Raw genomic sequence first — 12,215 nt, forward strand, 5'->3', positions numbered from 1 at the left:
GTATTGAAGAGAAAAACAAATGTGGTGGACCTATATCATGCAACACAAGGTGGAATGACAACACACCATATTTGGTAAATGTACACCATCCTTGAAGCAAAGGCACACACAAACACGCAAATACCCAAACACAGAGACACACATTCACACTCACACTAACGCTCACAATACTGACCATCATACCCACACTCACCTGTGTAAACAAAAAAACAAAAATCTATTTTTGTATTTTGTTTAAAAGAGGTGTGAGGAGTGGTGGGACTAAACTGCTTTCAGGCTACAACATTGTGCTGAGCTGTTTAACAATAGTGTGAACAAGCACTTGATGACAACAGGACAGGACAGTGGCTGTAGTGACAGAGATCAAACCTCTCTATTGTTAGCAAGTATCGAGTACGATCACAATGAGTAAGTGATGAGTAATCGGCATGATTGCTTCATGCCTGAAATGATGTTTCCCTTTCCCCTTGTCATTCCTCCTGAGGCACCACTGCCCGGTACTAAATTATACCATGTTAGAGGACTGCTAGAAGAGATTCTTTTGCAGCATTATCAATTTTTCACTTACTTTCCCAACGTTCACAAAGGAATGGGAGGACAGTTGAGCAAGGTTCGTTGTGCTGATCAGACGGAGCTTCACCAGTGCGGATTGCTACACAGTTGCCATCCAGACCAGTAACCCAAAATAGTGAAGTCTGCTCTATGGGAAAGCGTTTAGTTATTGCATTGTAGTCATCAGTACTTGGTGGACGTGCAAGTTTACCAGTTTGGGATAAAGTTGAACAGTACTCATTAGCTCCTTGCTGAGTACGACGAAAATCAGTAAAGAGCCAATATTCCATTCCTTGTTGTTCCTTGGAAGCTGACCAAATGCCTATCAGAATACGTACACACCAGTATATAAAAACTGGGGATGAGTACATGTACTTGCAGCATATTATTGCTATTTACTGGATCCGACTTAGGAATGTGCACTTCACTTCAAAACTCAAGCATTTGTACAAATGCGCACCAGAACTAAAAAATCAACCAAGGGACGGTAGATAGATAACTACTGTATCGTCTGTTGGGCTGACCTTCTAGTTTTCATCGCTGATGGTGTCACTGGGCGCATTTGCAAGTGCGTCACCGTGCAAAACATTGATATTTTTTTTGTCGCCTTCAAGCTACGCTGCGCTTCCTTGATTGTTTCAATCATTAGGCCCGATTTTGACGATCGCCTTTGCCTCTTCCTCGTGCAGTGCAACTGCCAGAATGGTAGCTGTAGGAGTTTTGACCCGACATTCAAACGATACCTTCAGATGAGGCGAACAGGCAGACCACCACGCACCAATAAAATCACTTCTCATCACTGTGTTCCGTGCACTGACAGTCTGTGTCATACAGTTCGACCATGCGCGCTTATCCCTTACCTGTGTTGTACGAATCTATGGGCCACTAGTGGACTGTCAGTGTCACTGGAGACGATACGGAGCTTTCGCAGAGGCTTGATGTAAAGCCTCGCAGCTACGACGACTGCAAAATACATCAATGAACTGGACGACATGTTGCTTGCGCAGCTGCACGAGTTTCTGGATGATGCGGTTGCTGAAAGTCGCGACTGCAGCGAATTCAAACCGCCAGGAGAGAATCAAAAACGATCGCCCATGAGTTTCTAAGGAAAATAAGGATCTTGCACTGTTCTTATCATCCCTCTTCAATCTATCATTCCAAACCGGAGAAATCCCACAGGAGTGGAAAGATGCCACCATTACTCCAGTGCCCAAGCCTGGTGACCCAACCCAACCAACAAACTACAGACCCATCTCTCTTTTGAGCACTACAACAAAAATCCAAGAAAAAAGTGATTCGTTATCTCACATCTATCAGACATACATACTACCTATATTCTCATAAATATTATGTGAGCAATGCTCTCACACCGTTGTCACACACTTCCCTTGACAGGCTAGAACGACTCCAGCGGAAAGCCGCCAGAATATGTCTCCACCTTCCCCTTTACACACACTTAGAACACTCCCACCTTTTGCATCGCATCAAATGGCCAACATTATTTTCACGCTTTAAAGTTAAACATATACTCTTCGCGCATTCTCTGCACTACAATTATGCCCCACCACATATACTCTCGTTGCATACTGCCAGCAAGAGTGCAACCTTCGTATGAGTTACGTCGCTCTCGTACTTGGCACTTGCCAACTCCGAGGACTGATTGCTGTCTCCATTCTCCCCTGTACAAGGCCCTTCATTACTTTAATTGCTTGCCCACCCAGCTTCGCGAAATCCCTTCTCGGAGAGAGAGAGAGAGAGAGAGAGAGAGAGAGAGAGATAGAGAGAGAGAGAGAGAGAGAGAGAGAGAGAGAGAGAGAGAGAGAGAGAGAGAGAGAGAGAAAGAAAGAGAGAGAGAGATGGAGAGAGAGAGAGAGAGAGAGAGAGTTCACTATTATATCTTATTGCCCACTGGCTATCGTGAGAAAAAAGATTCAAAACAACAACAACACACACACAAACAGTTCCGCACCTACAAGGCGACCCAACTAGACTCAGATTGGAAACTGTACACAGCCCAGCGTAACCGAGTAACCGCTCTTTTGCGACAGGCTAAGTTCGATTTGTCCAGCAAACAACGTCAACGGGTACAAACCTCCACCGTCTACTGAAGCACCTGAAGAAACCGCCTAAGCAAACAATTCCCACACTATCGACAGCCAACTCCACTGCAGCCACGGCTATGGAGAAGGCAACAGCTCTCAACAAGTTCTTTATCTTCCAAAGCCAACAGTCCATCGACAAGACCACCTGTACTACACCAGACATCAACACTACCCCTGACATCAGTCATACTCTAAATACAATCGCAGCAACAGTGGAAGAGGTCGAGAAGCTTCTAAGCAGTCTAGACACTGGCAAGAGCCCAGGCTTTGACAACATCCCAACTCGGCTCCTGAAAGAAACTGCAAAGGAAATCTCCCCATCTCTCACTAGTCTCTACAATCTGTCCTTCAGAACCGGAGAAATACCACAGGATTGGAAAGACGCAACTATTACACCCATCCCAAAGTTGGACAACCCCTCCCATCCTACCAACTACCGACCCATCTCCCTGCTCAGTATAATATCAAAAAAACACAAGAAAAAATAGTCCACTCTCGTCTGTACAATCACATAGCACCACACTTACCCTCCAACCAATCCGGCTTCAGGAAACAAGACGGGACCGAACTGCAACTCGCACGGATCGTCCACCAGATATCCACAGCAAGGGATGCGGGGAAGCATGTTGTAACGTGTTTCTTCGATCTCAGTAAAGCCTTTGATCGTGTATGGCATCAAGGCTTGCTGAAAAAGCTGAGCCACTACGGTGTCGACGGCAAGGCTCACAACTGGCTCGAAGCCTACTTGTCAGGACGCAGACAGCGGGTGCAGGTTGAAGGCACAACATCCGCCTTCATACCAATACCAGCGGGAGTGCCCCAGGGCTTGGTCCTGGGACCACTTCTGTTCCTGGCGTACACCATTGACCTGCCCACTGCCTGTGAAAATGCTACAACCTCGTGTAGCCAGTTCGCGGACGACACCGTACAAAGCTGCGCTACAAAGAAGCGTCGATGCCGCAGCAGCATGGCTAGAGGGCTGGCACCTGCTAGTCAACAAAACGAAAACCGTCATCCTCCCGTTCTACCATGCTAACCGACCCCCACCATGACTACCCAAAATAAAACTTGGCCAAACCCTACTAGAAACAGTAACACATCGTCACCTCGGCATCATCTTTCAGCACGACATAAGATGGTCAGCCCACATTGACTTTGTGCTGAAGAAAGCCGTAAAATCTTTTAATATTCTCTTTAGGCTCAAATCAACTCTACACACTAAATCACTCTCTCTCATTTACAAAACATATATCCTGCCTATAATTGAATATGCATGCATTGCTGTCACCCCGCTCTCAATTGCAGCCCTTGACCGTCTTGAGCGAATCCAGCGCAAGGCGGCCAGAATCTGCCTCCGTCTCCCCCTCTTCACTCCTCTGGATCATTCAACACTGCTCCATCGGCTCAAATGGCCGACGATGTTCTCTCGCCGCAAAGTGAAGCTCACCCTTCTTGCTCACCCCATAAAATACCAATATGCCCCACAACACATACGCATGCTCAACACCCCGCTCAAGTTACGGCCCAGTACAGCCTTCGACACGCACCCACTTGGCACCTCCCACCCTCCAGAACCGATCACTGTAAAGACTCCCCACTTTACAAGTCCCTAGAATACTACAATGCCCTCCCTGCTAGCATTCGTGACGTCTCCTCCCGACCTGCTTTCAAACAAGAAATCTGCTCACTGCTGATTAAGTCAATCTGCTCCTGCAGCGCTCACCCTCTCCCATACTTCAAAATTCAAAGTGATGTAAATCACTTTCCAACTGTTTAACCCACAATCTCACCTTCTCATAAATTTATCTCTTATTGGTGATGGTGCCATCGTGAGAATAAAGAATTCAAACAACAACAACAATAACAACAACCTACTACTTGGAGACTTCAATGCCAAGAACAGTGCGTGGCTCACCACAGACAGAACAGATCGCCTTGGGGACGACATACAAACTCTTCTACACACATACGGCCTCACACAACATGTCAGATTCCCTACTTACATCCACCGACAAACACCTCTCTCATGTCTAGACCTTGTTATCTCCTCACTCCACAGCAATGATGTTCATATCCAATCACTTCCACCGTTTGGCGCATCCGATCACACTACTATCAGTGGCCACATCAATAATCAACTGCTCCCCATAATTAACAACTCCCCTCCACGATCCAGAAGCACCACATTCTGGTCATGGACAGACAGCACTTTGTTGATAGTGAAGGTTGCGAGAGGGCCACAAGCTATGAGAAATCGGAGGCTTTCGCACGTTTCTTTTCCCGCAAGTGCAGTGTGCAAGGCCGCGACCTTACCACGATGGACTTACCGGACACGGCATTCGCTGACGCACCTCCACTAACGACAGTCCACTTTCGCCCGGATGCAGTCCACCGGCTTTTAGCTCGCCTGGATGCCTCAAAGGCGACTGGACCCGACGGTATTTCCGCTCGTGTCTTGAAGGAATGCGCCAGAGAACTTGCCAAGCCACTGTGTCAGCTCTTTGCTCTTTGCTTCCAGCACGGAGTCCAGCCACAAATGTGGAAGACTGCCAGCGTGGTTCCAATCCACAAGCGATCTTCACGATCCGCCCTAAGGAATTATCGTCCAGTTTCACTGCTGAGCATAATCTCTAAGATCATGGAGAGCGTTATCAATCGTCAGCTCATGAATCACCTTGAGCGTTACAAACTCCTGACACCCCACCAGTTTGGGTTTCGTCGCCGCCTCGGGACCTCAGATGCGCTACAGGCTCTACACCACGCCTGGATCACAGCCGTCGGCCGAGGCGGTGCGGCACGTATTCTAGCCGTGGATATTGCCGGAGCATTCGACCGTGTGTCCCATGCTGGCCTCCTCCACAAAGTCCGCCATCTTGGCATTGGCGGCCCCCTGCATACCTGGCTCTCTTCCTACCTAGGTGGACGGTCCATTCAATGCTTGGTGGGCGGCCAAACCTCATCGCTGTATACCATATCAGCAGGAGTTCCCCAAGGGAGCATACTCGGCCCTACACTCTTCCTGATTTACGTGAAAAACGCCTCAGAGACCCTGTCACCCGGAGCCCACCTAGAGGCGTACACCGACGATACTACCTTGTACAGCCTGATATCCCTCGACACATCCCCAGCCGACGCAGCATTGAGCCTCCAGACTTCTGTTGCTCGCTTGCATCAGTGGGGCCGCAGATGGCGCATCTCCTTCGAACCGTCGAAGTCCCAAGCCATGACCGCCACTCTCCGCAGAACCCCATCAATTTGCCTCGCATTGTCTTCGGCGGCACTCCTGTCCTTGAGGAGAAGGCTCTCTCTTTACTTGGAGTGACCTTTGACTCGAAGCTGTCATTCAGCACTCATCTCCGGAAGGTTGCCACTCGAGCCAAACAACGCCTGGGCTTCCTGCGCCGTGCAGCGCACATTCTCTCCCCAGCCGGCCACACCACAGTATACAAGGCATTTGTTCGACCAGTTATGGAGTATGCCCCCCTCATCTGGATAGGTGCTCCGCCCAGCTACCTGCAACGCCTGGATCATATCCAACGCTGTGCTCTGCGAATCATCGGTCCAGGTGCACTATTACCTAGCCTGGCCATCCGTCGTACTGTTGCCTCGCTTGCCTGCCTATACAAGCTGCATTACCTGCCTGGCCCTCCGCAGCTGCTTTCTGTTTTGCCACCGCGCTATTTCCCCTCATCCAGCCCCAGAACTCGCAGCGAGCATGGTAGCGTCATTGGCCATGACCACCAGCTCCAACACCAGCTGCTTGCATCTGTCCCGCTGGCATTAAAGCGCTCGTTCCCACACTGCAGTATTAGTGACTGGAACTCCCTCCCCGCCGCTCTTCTGTCCCAGCCTCCCCACAGCAAGGGAATGCAAGCATTCAAAACTAATGTTTATCGCCATCTGCGAAGCACAAACTGGTTCTGGGCGGTCGACTCGCTATGATGATGCTCTCGTCGTTCTCCTCTATCCCTATCTATGCACCACAACTGGCTCAGAAAACCGACTCGCCATGATCAGCCATGATGATGCTCCTCTCAGTAACAGCCCTTGTAATTTGTTAATAGTCTCACAGTTTCTCCCGCACACTCGCTGATGTTAACCCTTCCTTTCTTTTCATTTTGCTGACTCGTACAGCTCTATCTTTTGTTTTTGGTGCGTGTTTTTGGCCGTGATGCCGAGACCTCAGGTCGGCAGAGCCATCAATGCCCCACCATCACTGCTGCGTCTCGGTGCAGCCCCTGCTCAATAGTTGTCACGTTCGTCTCAGTATCATTGTCTTTCTTTATTATTTTCGAGCTGGGAATGTGAACATAGTAAAAAAAAATAAAAAAATAAAAAACTATCCACCTTCTTCGAGAAGCCCTTTCACGCACAAATCTCAACCACCATCCAAACGAACACGACCCATGCCCAGCTGACACCTTCTGGCAATCCTGGCACGACAAAGTCCTGAGCATCGCCCAAGAACACTGCCAAGTTACTCGCACTCACCCCCCTTGGGACAGGAAGAACGTGCCAGCACGACCATGGATATCAAAGGGCCTCTTGAAAGAGATCAAGGATAAGCACAGAAAACACAGAATAATATACCTCCACTCACGCTCGCCCGATGACTGGAACACGTTCACTGCCCAAAGAAACCGTGTCACCACCCTCCTGCGTCGTGCAAAATCGGATTTCGTAAACAACTCAACAGCCTCCTCTACTTCCCTACACCGCCTCATGAAGCACCTAACTACAGCTACAAAACAACGCATACCCGAACTCGTCAGCCAAGCAACTCCTGCAACGACACCAGCACAAAAAGCCGCTGCCCTCAACGAATTCTTCATTTCACAGAGCAAGCTGTCCGTGGCCAATGCGGATGAGCAAACTCCAGCCATCAACACCACCCCTGACATCCTCAGTCCCCTTCAAGAAATCTCGACTTCCCAAGCTGAGGTCGAAAAACTCCTCCGCGGAGTTGATACCAATAAAAGCCCCGGGTTCGACTCTATTCCAAACTGCCTACTCAAAGAAGCGGCTAAGGAACTTGCAACGTCGCTATCGTCCCTCTTTAATCTATCGTTCCAAACCGGAGAAATCCCACGGGAGTGGAAGGATGCCACCATTACTCCAGTACCCAAGCCCGGTGACCCAACCCAACCAACAAATTACAGACCCATCTCTCTCTTGAGCACTACATCAAAAATCCAAGAAAAAAATTGCACATCAACTCCTCTACAAGCACATCACACCCCACCTGCCCAACCTGCAGTCCGGATTCCGTGAGAAAGACGGCACTGAGCAGCAACTCGCCCGTCTCGTCCATACCCTCTCCACTGCGAGAGACGACGGGAAACACGTCAATGCCTGCTTTTTCGATCTTAGGGCCGGGTTCCACTGCGGCTCCGCTGCCCCGCTGCTCATCTTTCGCGGCTTGAAACGTCATCATTACCATAGTGACCGCGGCTCGAGCTGGAGCAGCGAGTCCGCGGCTCACCGCGAGCTTTCGCTACGATTCTTGACCAAAAACTGCGAGCCGCGGTCGCGGCTCGACCTGCTTCCCGTACTTTGCATTGTTTTGTACGCCAGAATTTTAAAATTCAAATATTAATTCGTTGCGCAGGCCAGAACACGAGGATTTGTTTGATTTCGCGCGCGCGCGCGCGCGCGCAGGCAGGTTGTTGTGAAACCACAAGTTCTCGAGAGTGAAAGGCCTTCTCGCTTGTGACATGGTGTTCGTTCCAATGCAGCTGTATCCCGACTCCGCCGTACCGCTGATGTTTACGACGTAGTATACACTACATGCGCTATGTGCGGTTTGCTGTGTGCGCTGTAGTTGTATGTTGTATGTGTATGCTTTTCTCATATACGCTGTCATTTTCACGCTATAACTACCTGGTGGTTTTAGTGTTAGTTAGTTCAGTTCATTCAGTTGTTCCATTCATTGTTCATTGTTATTAGTCGATGGAAGTGAAAGATATTGTTGAGAATAAATAGTTGTCCTCGTGCCGTGTGGGGTCGTTCGTTCCTGATACTTTAGAGAACCAGAGGGTTCACAACATTTGGCGACCACGCCAGGATACGAAGCGAGCATGGCACAGGAACTATGGATCATCGAAGCCAGCTTTATCGCCAACGGAATTCGGTATGGATTTGAAGGCGATAGGTTGAGAGAATACGTGGAGAAGAGGCTCCGACAGAGCGAGGAGTTTGAAGAGCGCAGTGCTAGAAGGCAAGAGTGTGCGCTCCGCACAGAGTTTAACGAAAAGCTCAAGAAGATGGCCGAGCGCATCGCCGTCGGTTCATATTATGAGGAAGCAAAGCGAGATTTGCTTGCCTCGCCCGGAAGGACGCCGGACAAGGCGTGTAAGACTTTGCTTACAGACAAGCAGCGGTCAGAAGAGTATTCGAAGCCAGTGGGAGGATCAGATCCAAGGCCCACTGGGTCGGTGCAGTGCATGGTGACATCGGTCGGAGACGCTCAGAAGCAGCTGGAGTCTCGGCCGAACGACGTAGAGGCGCAAGAGGCGCAAGAGTTAGAGGCGCAAGAATTGGAGGCGCAAGAGTTAGAGGCGCAAGAGATAGAGGCGCAAGAGATAGAGGCGCAAGAGTTAGAGGCGCAAGAGTTAGAGGCGCAAGACATAAAAGCGCAAGGCGTAGAAGATAAGGAAACGAGAAGGGCGATACTACTGGTTAGCACGGAAGAGGTCAACGGCGAGACTGTGTGGAACACAGAGATCGGATGTGTGTTCTCGGGTTCCGCGCCCGCCCCGGATCGAAGCAGTGTACCAGTGACCGTGTCGTGTATGACAGCCCACATCGGCGAGCTTGGTAAAAGTATCGGTTGTGTGTTGTCTGGTTCAGCGTCCGCCCCATGTCGAAGTGGATCGGTAACAGTGTCGTGTGCGACAGCCCACAGCGGCGAGCTTCGCGATGTCGAGTTGTCTGAAGTGGTGGGCATTAGTGATATTCTACCATGGCCACCACCGCAGCAGCAGATGACGCGTAGTAAGCCCCAAATCGTTTGACTTGTGAGTTGTTGTACGGCGGTGAGAAGCCCTTTGGTGGGGAGAATGTTGTGAAACGACAAGTTCTCGAGAGTGAAAGGCCTTCTCGCTTGTGACATTGTGTTCGTTTCAATGCAGTTGTATCCCGACTCCGCCGTACCGTTGATGTTTACAGCGTAGTATACGCTACATGCGCTATGTGCGGTTTGCTGAGTGCGCTGTAGTTGTATGTTGCATGTGTATGCTTTTCTCATATACGCTGTCATTTTCACGCTATAACTACCTGGTGGTTTTAGTGTTAGTTATTCAGTTAGTTCAGTTCATTCAGTTGTCCATTCATTGTTCATTGTTATTAGTCGATGGAAGTGAAAGATATTGTTGAGAATAAATAGTTGTCCTCGTGCCGTGTGGGGTCGTTCGTTCCTGATACTTTAGAGAACCAGAGGGTTCACAACATTTGGCGACCACGCCAGGATACGAACCGAGCATGGCACAGGAACTATGGATCATTGAAGCCAGCTTTATCGCCAACGGAATTCGGTATGGATATGAAGGCGATAGGTTGAGAGAATACGTGGAGAAGAGGCTCCGACAGAGCGAGGAGTTTGAAGAGCGCAGTGCTAGACAACAAGAGTGTGCGCTCCGCGCAGAGTTTAACGAAAAGCTCAAGAAGATTAACGAGCGCATCGCCAGCAGTAAATATGAGGGAGCAAAGCGAGATTTGCTTGCCACACGCGAAAGGACGCCTGACAAGGCGTGGAAGACTTTGCTTACAGACAAGCAGCGGTCAGAGGAGCATTCGAAGCCAGTGGGAGGATCAGATCCAAGGCCCACTGGGTCGGTGCAGTGCATGACGACATCGGTCGGAGACGCTCAGAAGCAGCTGGAGTCTCGGCCGAACGACGTAGAGGCGAACGACGTAGAAGCGCAAGACGTGCAGGCGCAAGACGTAGAGGCGCAAGACGTAGAGGCGCAAGACGTCGAGGCGCAAGAGTTAGAGGCGCAAGAGTTAGCGCAAGAGTTGGAGGCGCAAGAGTTGGAGGCGCAAGAGTTGGTGGCGCAAGAGTTGGAGGCGCAAGACTTAGAAACGCAAGGCGTAGAAGCCGAGAAAATAAGAAGGGCGATACTACTGGTTAGCACGGAAAAAGTGAGCGGCGAGACTGTGTGGAACATGGAAATTAGATGTATGTTATCCGGTCCAGCGTCCGCCCCACGAGGCAGTGGCCCAGTAACGGTGTCATGTGTGACAGCCAAGATCTGCAAGCTTATCCGTTGTGTGTTGTCTGGTCTATCGTCCGCCCCATGTCGAAGTGGATCGGTGACAGTGTCGTGTGCGACAGCCCACAGCGGCGAGCTTCGCGATGTCGAGTTGTCTGAAGTGGTGGGCATCAGTGATATTCTACCATGGCCACCACCGCAGCAGCAGATGACGCGTAGTAAGCCCCAAATCGTTTGACTTGTGAGTTGTTGTACGGCGGTGAGAAGCCCTTTGGTGGGGAGAATGTTGTGAAACCACAAGTTCTCGAGAGTGAAAGGCCTTCTCGCTTGTGACATGGTGTTCGTTCCAATGCAGCTGTATCCCGACTCCGCCGTACCGCTGATGTTTACGACGTAGTATACACTACATGCGCTATGTGCGGTTTGCTGTGTGCGCTGTAGTTGTATGTTGTATGTGTATGCTTTTCTCATATACGCTGTCATTTTCACGCTATAACTACCTGGTGGTTTTAGTGTTAGTTAGTTCAGTTCATTCAGTTGTTCCATTCATTGTTCATTGTTATTAGTCGATGGAAGTGAAAGATATTGTTGAGAATAAATAGTTGTCCTCGTGCCGTGTGGGGTCGTTCGTTCCTGATACTTTAGAGAACCAGAGGGTTCACAACACAGGTGAAACGTCATCAAAAAGTGTGGACCATGACCGAGGTACCGCGAATAGCGAGTTACAGTGGATCCGCGCTGCTCCGCTGCATGCAGCCAAGTGCCGCGGAGCAGCGGAGCCGCAGTGGAACCCGGCCCTAAGCAAGGCCTTCGATCGTGTGTGGCATGCAGGCCTTCTAGCAAAACCCTCCCACTATGGTGTCCAGGGCAACGCCCTGGAGTGGTTCCGACGGTACCTGTTGGGGCGTCAGCAAAGGGTCGAGGTGGATGGCGACCTATCGCCTTTCCTCGAGATCCCTGCCGGTGTCCATCAGGGATCTGTTCTTGGGCCGCTTCTATTCCTCGTCTACACCATAGACCTTCCACACGCATGTGAGAATCCCGGCACAACATGTAGCCAATTTGCAGATGACACCGCTCTGATTTCCATAGCGAGAACTCTTCAAGACTGCACCCGAAACCTACAACAGAGTGTCACAGCAGCTGGAGACTGGCTTCAAAGATGGCACCTGCTGGTTAACACAAAGAAAACAGTCATCCTCCCGTTCTACCACAATAACCGCCCCCCTGAACAGCTACCCCAGATCACCCTCAGGAATAGTCCGCTTACCGTAGCACAAAAACACAAACACCTCGGAATAATCTTTCAGCATGACCTCCGTTGGACGGAGCATGTTGAATACATAGTCAA

At 50.1% G+C, this 12,215-nt stretch overlaps 1 long non-coding RNA gene across 1 annotated transcript in view; it reads right to left on the minus strand.

Annotated features, from left to right (window-relative positions):
- Positions 1-594: 594 nt before the first annotated feature.
- The window catches only part of LOC135829746 (uncharacterized), a 41,441-nt gene continuing 29,820 nt past the window's right edge, over positions 595-12,215 (minus strand). The window contains exon 3 of the long non-coding RNA XR_010555907.1: positions 595-874. This is a non-coding gene — a long non-coding RNA (uncharacterized LOC135829746). The remainder of the gene's footprint in view (positions 875-12,215) is intronic.

Source organism: Sycon ciliatum, chromosome 13 (assembly GCF_964019385.1).
Source record: "Sycon ciliatum chromosome 13, ocSycCili1.1, whole genome shotgun sequence".
NCBI lineage: Eukaryota > Metazoa > Porifera > Calcarea > Leucosolenida > Sycettidae > Sycon > Sycon ciliatum.